The following is a 7,953-nucleotide window of genomic DNA, read 5'->3' as shown; positions in this document are numbered from 1 at the left end:
GAGTCTGGACTTGAGGGGGGCAAGCATGGGAGGGCCCCGGGGTTCGGAGCCCAGTGACCTCGAGTCACGTCTCATCTGAAGCCACCGCTGCTTAAGGCGCCCCCAGAGAAGCAGAGCCACCCTGGTTAAGGTCAGCAGCTGCAGGCCGGCCAGACGGGCTGGGACAGGGCACAGGGGCCCTGGGCTTGTGCTGCCCACAGAGGAGAAGCACCGAGTCCGGGGCAACAGAGCGCCTGCACGATTTCCCTAGGTACACACTTATTCCAGTGGTTAGCAGGAGAGAAGTTAGCCAGGCCTTCAGACCTGGGATACAGCAGGGTAGGGGAAATGGGATGGAAAAGCAAGAATTCTTCGCTGAAGGTACAGACGAAAACAAACGGCTCACACAGTTTGGAAGCTGAACGACTGGCTTTTGAGCTGAAGCAACTTGTGTTTTGCACAGAATTGAACTCTTTTTCTCAGGAGGTGGGTGGGCGGGGGTAGAGGTGATGACAGTTCTTTGAACAGGAAGATGAGCAAACTGGGGCCTGTTGTCCACACTGAACAAAGCTCACAAGCCCAACCTCCCCGGTGTGGGGGTGGGGAAGAGAACGGCCACAGCTGTCATGTCCTGTTGCAGCGAGGCCTTGGTCAACAGTGAGGTCTCAAACGTTCCAAGGTACAAACCGTGGGGATTCTGAAATTCAGTCAGGATGGTCAAAATTACCCTTTGACGGGATCAAAAGGATTCCAAGGCAAAGGCCCCAGACTCACACATGCACAGTATTATCCTGCCTTCCTCTTCAGGATGCTGTCCTTTACCTCTGCAATTTTCCTGAGCAAACATTTCCTTTTCCTTTTGTGCAGCTGAGTAAGTCTGCGAGCAGCGTGGCAGGACGGCGAGGACCGCAGGGCGGGGAGGGGCCCCTAATTGCGAGGCTCTTACAGGGGTTGAACCTGATCATTCACCGAATTGTTGAGTTGATGGGATTCGTGTAGCTGGTTATAAATTGATAATCTAAATTAATTCATTCAAGCAGAAATCGATTTTGTAACTCCTTGAGAGCTTGTAATAATGCTTACCTCCCACTGCTAGCTGCATTCTCTGTTTCATAAAGCTGGTCGGAAGCAGCTGGATTCAGGTGACCTGCTAGCTCATTAAATCTGTTACATGTTCCTTCTGGTAAATGATATTAAGCTGAAGTGTCCTAACGTTGGTTTCCCCCCCCCCCCTTTAATTTTATGACAGAAATAACCTAATTTGTAACACAAAATAACAATCTCCTTGGATTACTTTGCCTTGTTAAAATATTTTATGCATTTTTCATTTACACAGAGGTAATGGAAAAACACTTAAACTATCTGTTATTTAAACCACAAGAGAGATGTTCCTGAAAGTCTGATAGCTACAAAAATGATTGTCTCTTCATAGTCTTTACTTTATATCTGTAATAAAAGGCAGACAATTCAATTCATTGGTTAGTAAATAAAGCACGATAGTTTTTATTCTGCTTCCTGTGCATTGCTAGAACTAAAATCAGATTGCTTTTTAAATTCGTTTAGAAACGGGACTCATTACTTTCCTTTCCTCTTTCTAATCTAAAATGTCTGAAGTCCACTCACAACCCCACATTTTCTTCATCACCAGTAGCTGTAACCTAATTCTAAATCTCATGTTAAAAGAGTCCTTCTCCAAGCCCTCTGAGCCTCATGTTCTGAGGTTGAGCAATGAAATGAGAACACCTGCCTTTTGTGCAGGAGACGATTATAAGACATTTCTGGTAACCTCCTGATTTCATTTCCTTTTCCTAAATAAATTTTCAAATAAAAACATCCAGCATGCCAGAACAACAGAGGTAAGAAATGTCTTAGGGCTCTAAGTGACTAATCATTTTTATTGCTATAATAAGTGATAAGTGTTTCTCAACCAGGGGAGGCAAGTAATTGAAGCCCCCAACCCCCCTCCTCTTCAGACGCTCTACCGTTTACACAGGGGCCCACACCCATCAATTTACAGCCTCAAAGGCTGTCTTCAAAGTAATGCCTGTTGATCTGCCTTTCCTATAGGACCCACTTTATGCCAGAGACTTTAAACAGGCTGATCAACATAAAATAAGATCACTAAGTCTATAAACATTTTAATACTGAACAGTACTTATTTATGTTTAAAATGAAAATAAGTTTTCTTTTAAATTTTATTTTTAATTGAAGGATAATTGCTTTACAAAATTAGTTTCATTTCTGCCATAGGTACTTTTCCGAATACATTTCTAGCATTGAATGTATTATGTGATCTTATTTCAAAAGAATTAAAAAAAAAAACTATGGAAAGACCATAATTATGAATATGTAGAGTAGTTACAAATGGAATTCTAACATATTAAGAATAAATAGTTCATATTCCTAAACTTAAAAAAAGCTCTTTAAAAATTAATCTTTATTTTGAGATGCACATTTCAAGATAAAAATAATGCAATCACTTAAAATGCATGTGGATTTCTTTGATCTAACACAGAGGTTTTTAAGGGAAAAGGAAAAAAAGAAGAGAGAAAAGAAAAAGAAAGCCCCTAGCATCTCTTAAGCCATATACAATGTTTCCCCAAAATCTACCCAGTGAATCACCAAAAAAAAGGTGGTGAGAAGCTAAAGCGTTAACACCTCCCCTTTGGCATCTCCCACCCAGCCCTCTGCCTGAATGTTCTCCTTAAGAAAGAACACAGAATTCAATAAGAGCTTTGAAACCCTTTTTTTTACACTTCCAAAATTTATAAATCTATTTTCCAAATCTTAAACAGGAAAAATGAGACCAACAATGAATGAACATTAGGGGAAATCCAGTTTTATAAGTCACAGACAATGAATAACATTGTCTATTATAAAAATATTTCTATGTAAGTTAAGCTATTTCATACCTTAAATAATTCTTTCCACTCTATTTTTTTTATATATATATATATATATATATATACATACACACACACAGAGAGAGAGAAGCACATTACTGAGTATTTTAAAATAAATTTTAGAATCATTTTATATTTGCAAAATACAGAGAGCTAGTACAGAGGGATCCCATCTAAAAGAAACAGACATAACTAGTGTGCAGCGGGATACAAAGCAGAATGACCTGAAGCTACACACACATTGTCAGCAAAACAATTCAGGCCTTTAAGTAAAACACTCTCACTGAGGACTGTGCTCAGCTGCCCTGGCAGCGTAACACCTAAGGTTTATCGTGAACTGCCCACTTTACAACTCACCCCTACTCCCGCCCCACCCCCACCAAATCTCAACTGGTCCACAACACTGTCACTCAGGCCCAATTACTGCGGAAGCTTCCTGACAAGCCTCAAACCCCCTTTGTGGTCCTCCCATGTCAGGGATCCCAGAGGATCCCTCTGCCATCCTCCCAGGCCGAGGGGATGTCCCCAAGGCAGCCAGGATATCCCCCTGAAATGCAGGTGAGCCCCCATTTCCTGGAAGCCCCGCCCTCCTTCCCCACGCCTCTCCAATGCTCCCAAGACTCGGCTACAAGGTCCTTCCTTACAGTCAGCCTGAAATATTCAACCAACAGAATATTTGGGAAAGTAATTGCATGGTCTCCAACTACTTTTCCCAAAAGAAGTCAGATAAAAGAAATATAGAAATTGAATAAATAAGATTTCTAACATGTTCTTTAGAAAAAAAAAAAGGACACAGAACCACAGCTCATCATTTCTATAACATCTGAATACCACTCAGTCTCCTGGGAATTTCACTGCCTTTATGTCTGGGCAGTTGATGAATCAGTAATCAACTTTTCACCCCCCCACCCCCATCATTCTTAAAAAGTACATTGTCATCAAAATCACTCTTAGAGTGTTGTCCAAACTCTCTGCTGACGGCTTGCCCTTGCCCTCAGGGAGGCTTCTCAGTGGCCCCCTTCGCTGATGGGCCTTTACATGTGGTCTGGAATGCCACGGCCACCTTCTGTAAATGGGCTCCTGACTGGGGACACTTGTCAAAGGTGATCTTCCGTAAATGGGCTCCTGATCGGGGACGCCTGTCAAAAGTGACCTGCGAGGCAGCGCCCACCTCCCTCTGAAATCTACACAGGAGCCCACCATCCAGCAGCAGCAACCCACACTCCTTGTAACATCCACCCTGCCCTTTCCCAAACACTTTCCTCCTGGAGGGCAGAGTTTCTTGATACAATTTCTCTAGAAAATTTTAAAACTTTTGTGGTTTTTCTCAAGTTATTCCTTCATAGGAAATCTGCATGATCTTCAGTAAACAGCACCAGTGACCTAACTTGGTTTTTATTTTTTTGTCATTTTTTACTCAGAAATAATTTCAAACTTTACAGTTTACCAGGATGGTACAAAGAGCTCCCTTACTTTTTTTTTTTTTTTAACATTTTGCAACATTTGCTTTATCTACTCTCTCTATATTTACATGTTATTTTCTTTTTTTTATGAACCACTTGAGAGTAAGTGGTAGAACTAATACCTATTACTTTTAAATATTTTGCTGTGAGCTTCCTAAGAACAGGAACTTCCTCTTCAAATTTCAAGTGTTCCAGTAATGCCCCTTAGAGAAAAAGGACCAAAACTCAAAACCAAAGAAAGAAAAGAAATTTTGGTCAAGGGTGCCCCCAAGCCTGTGCACTGCAGTATGTGGCAGACCTGATCATCTCCTCTCTGTTGGCAGGGTCCCTGAACCTCCTCATTACACGATGTTCTTGTCATTTATTAAAAGTACAGACCAGCCATTGAGGAGAGTGTTCCTGTATGTGAGTTTATCGGATTCAGACTTTTTCTACATCCCATACCTACAAAGCACTTTTCACTCACTTCAAGCTTCTAAAACCCAGTTCAAAAACACATTTTCCCAAAGAGCTCTCTTGATTAGGAAACACCTGTTTACTGCTGCTTACTGCTGAATATTTTGTGCTTCACTGTTTAATACTTCAGCTTCCAGCTAATCTTTTAAACTAATTTCAGTGAGTTTGACAAACACACACCCCACACCCCACACGTGCACGTGCACGTGCACGCATGCCTAAGTCGCTTCAGTCGTGTCCGACTCTGTGCGACCCTATGGACTGTAACCCGCCAGGTTCCTCTGTCCATGGGATTCTCTAGGCAAGAATACTGGAGTGGGTCGCCATGCCCTCCTCCAGGGCATCTTCCTGACCCAGGGATCCAACCTGTGTCTCCTGCAGCACAGGCAGATTCTTTACCACTGAGCCATCAGGGATGCCCTACATGTACCCCTGTAGCCTCCACCAAAAATGAGATACAGAATATTTCCATTTGGCAATAAGATTTCCTCCCGCCTCCAATTCCACCCCAGGAAACCCCAGATCTGGTGTACCTCACTATCCAATATGATTGCCTGTAACAGACTTTAAATGAAATCAAAGAGCACTTACTCTTTTTTTTTTTTTTTTTTTTTGGGGTCTAGTGTCTCTTTGCCCATCCATTTGTTGATGGGCACAGGGGTTATTTTTAGCTTTTGGCTATTATGAAAAGAACAACTATAAACATTCACATACAAATCTCTGCATAGACATACGCTTTCATTCCTCTCGGGTGAATTCCTAGGAGTGGAATTGCTGGGTCATGTGGTTAGTAAGTATATGTTTAATTTTATAGGAAATTGTTATACTCTCTTCTAAACTGGCTGTGCCTTTTTACGTTCCCACCAGCAGCGCACCACAACTCCAGATGCTCCACCTTGTCACTGACATCGGCATTCTCAGTCTCTTTAATTTTAACCACCCTAGTGGCTATACAGTGGCATGTCATTATGGCTTTAATCTGCATTTCCTGATGACTGGTGATGTTTAGCATCATTTCACAGGTTTTTTGGCTATTTGAATATCTTCTTTTGCAAATGCTTTAATTCTGTTATTTGTCTTCTTAAAACTGAGTCTAAGCCATGCTCTGTGTATCCTGGACCCAAGTCCTCCACACAGCACTTTCTCCTACTCTGTGACTTAGCTTTTTATTATTGTTTTTCATGGCATCTTTTGTAGAGTAAACGCTGTAACTTTTGATGAAGTCCCACTGATCAATATCTCCTTTCATGGGCTTCACTATTTGTGTCCTAGCAAGGAAACAGTTCATGGGGTCGCAAAGAGTTAGACACAACTTAGTGCCTACACAACGAAGGAAGCTTTGCTTACACAGAGGGCAAAGAGATCTTCCCCAGTGTTTTCTCTTGGAAGTTTTATAGCTGTGGCTTTCACGGGGGGTCCATGATCCACTTCAAGCTGAGTTCTGTGAGGAGTGCGAGGCTCTCACATGCGAGCTGCCCTGTCTCTTCCCTTGATGGTCCCTCATGTGGACTGGTTTCCTCCAGACCGCAGACTACACTGCACTACGTCTCAGCACGTCTGGTCACCGCTGATGACGTCTGGTCATCAGGGATGTCATGACACTGGGGGTCTGGGTTCTTCAGTCTTTCCTTGAGTGTGAGGACCGGTCTGACCAGCCGTTCCCTCCGCCTGGGGGTCAGCTCGGGTCCTCCGAGGCCAGCTTTTGGGCTCTTAGGGCAGATCCAGGGCAGGCCGTGCCCGTAGGCCCTGCGGCTACCGCACATCCTTGCTCTGGGTCAGGAGTGAACCATGAGCCCCTGTCGGGAAGCTGCAGGGATGTGAAGGGCCCCCAGCCAGCTGGGGCTCTGGGGAGGACGGCACCCAGGACTTGCTCTCTGCCCTCCTGAAGCTTCACCGTGTGTGTGGGTCAGCAGTCAGCTAAGTCTCTAGGAAAGCCTGGGCAGATTTTTTGGGAGTGCTTTATCTACATGGCTCCTTCCTTTCCTTGGGTTCCCTGCTTTGCAAATTCCAGCGGCTCCACGTCTGCAAAGCTCTGGGCCACAAGAGCCAGCCGGGCTGTGGACGGCTCCCCACCAGCTGCAGTGAAGCAGCGGCTTGGGGAAGAAGGCCAGGTGGCTGGAAGCCCCGTGAGGCCTCTCCTCTCGGGAACCCCCGTCCTCACTGCTCGCGAGGCCTCTCCTCGTGGGAACCCCTGTCCTCACCGCTTGCGAGGCCTCTCCTCTCAGGAACCCCGGTCCTCACCGCTCGCGAGGCCTCTCCTCGTGGGAACCCCCGTCCTCACCCCTCGCAAGGCCTCTCCTCGTGGGAACCCCTGTCCTCACCGCTCGCGAGGCCTCTCCTCTTGGGAACCCCCCTCCTCACCGCTCACAAGGCCTCTCCTCTCGGGAACCCCCATCCTCACCGCTGTGCTCCAGGATCTGGATCGACCACATTTCCCCTACCTGGTTTTCTAGTTTGTTTTATCGCCGTCAGGCACGCACTGTACTCGTTACTCCTGCAGGGGCAGAGGTGGGAGGCTTCTTCCGTGTAGTTTTTATTTATTTATGTGAACATTTCATCCACGGACACGGACTGTACTTTCTTTATTTCTGTATTCAATGCAGCATCGTGTACAGAACACTGCACAGAATGAACGTTCAAGAAGTGACTGTAGACCAAAGAATGACTAGCCCCGTGTATTATATGTGGTTTACTTCACCTCTCCACGTGGACAACATTAGCTGAGCTGAAAAATTCGCTGAAGCGTGGGTGGCTTCTTACTGACACAGCTGTCATTTACGTGTGTGGATGGCTGAAGGATCAACATAAGCCCTCTATGTACAGGGCATCTTAATTTTTCCCACAGATGATAACATCCACCTTTATTTAAAGTAAGAAGACTCACTGTTCCCAGGTGGAGGGCCGTCGGCTGCAGCTCCATCTCGGGACAGAAGCCCGAGTCCTACCTTATGTGGCTCACGTGGCTCTCCTTGACTTTGCCCCGCTTGCGTACCAGTCTCCGGCTTGTCCTGTAAACGCCTTGCTTTCCCTTCTGCCCACTTGCTCCACTTGCCCTGGCCTGGCCCTGGCCATTCTCCCTGCCTGGGTGCGCTGTGCCAGACAGATCCAAGAAAAAAAAAAAAAAAACAACAACAACCCTCATTTCTTCAAGT

At 45.1% G+C, this 7,953-nt stretch overlaps 1 protein-coding gene across 1 annotated transcript in view; it reads right to left on the bottom strand.

Annotated features, from left to right (window-relative positions):
• Positions 1 to 7,953, bottom strand: part of ZNF407 (zinc finger protein 407) — a 367,533-nt gene that overhangs the window by 56,269 nt on the left and 303,311 nt on the right. The window lies entirely within an intron of this gene.

Source organism: Bison bison, unplaced genomic scaffold (genome assembly GCF_000754665.1).
Source record: "Bison bison bison isolate TAMUID 2011002044 unplaced genomic scaffold, Bison_UMD1.0 scf7180017864353, whole genome shotgun sequence".
Classification (NCBI taxonomy): Eukaryota; Metazoa; Chordata; class Mammalia; order Artiodactyla; family Bovidae; genus Bison; species Bison bison.
The sequence above is the reverse complement of the archived record's forward strand: the minus strand, read 5'-3'. Positions and strand labels throughout refer to the sequence as shown.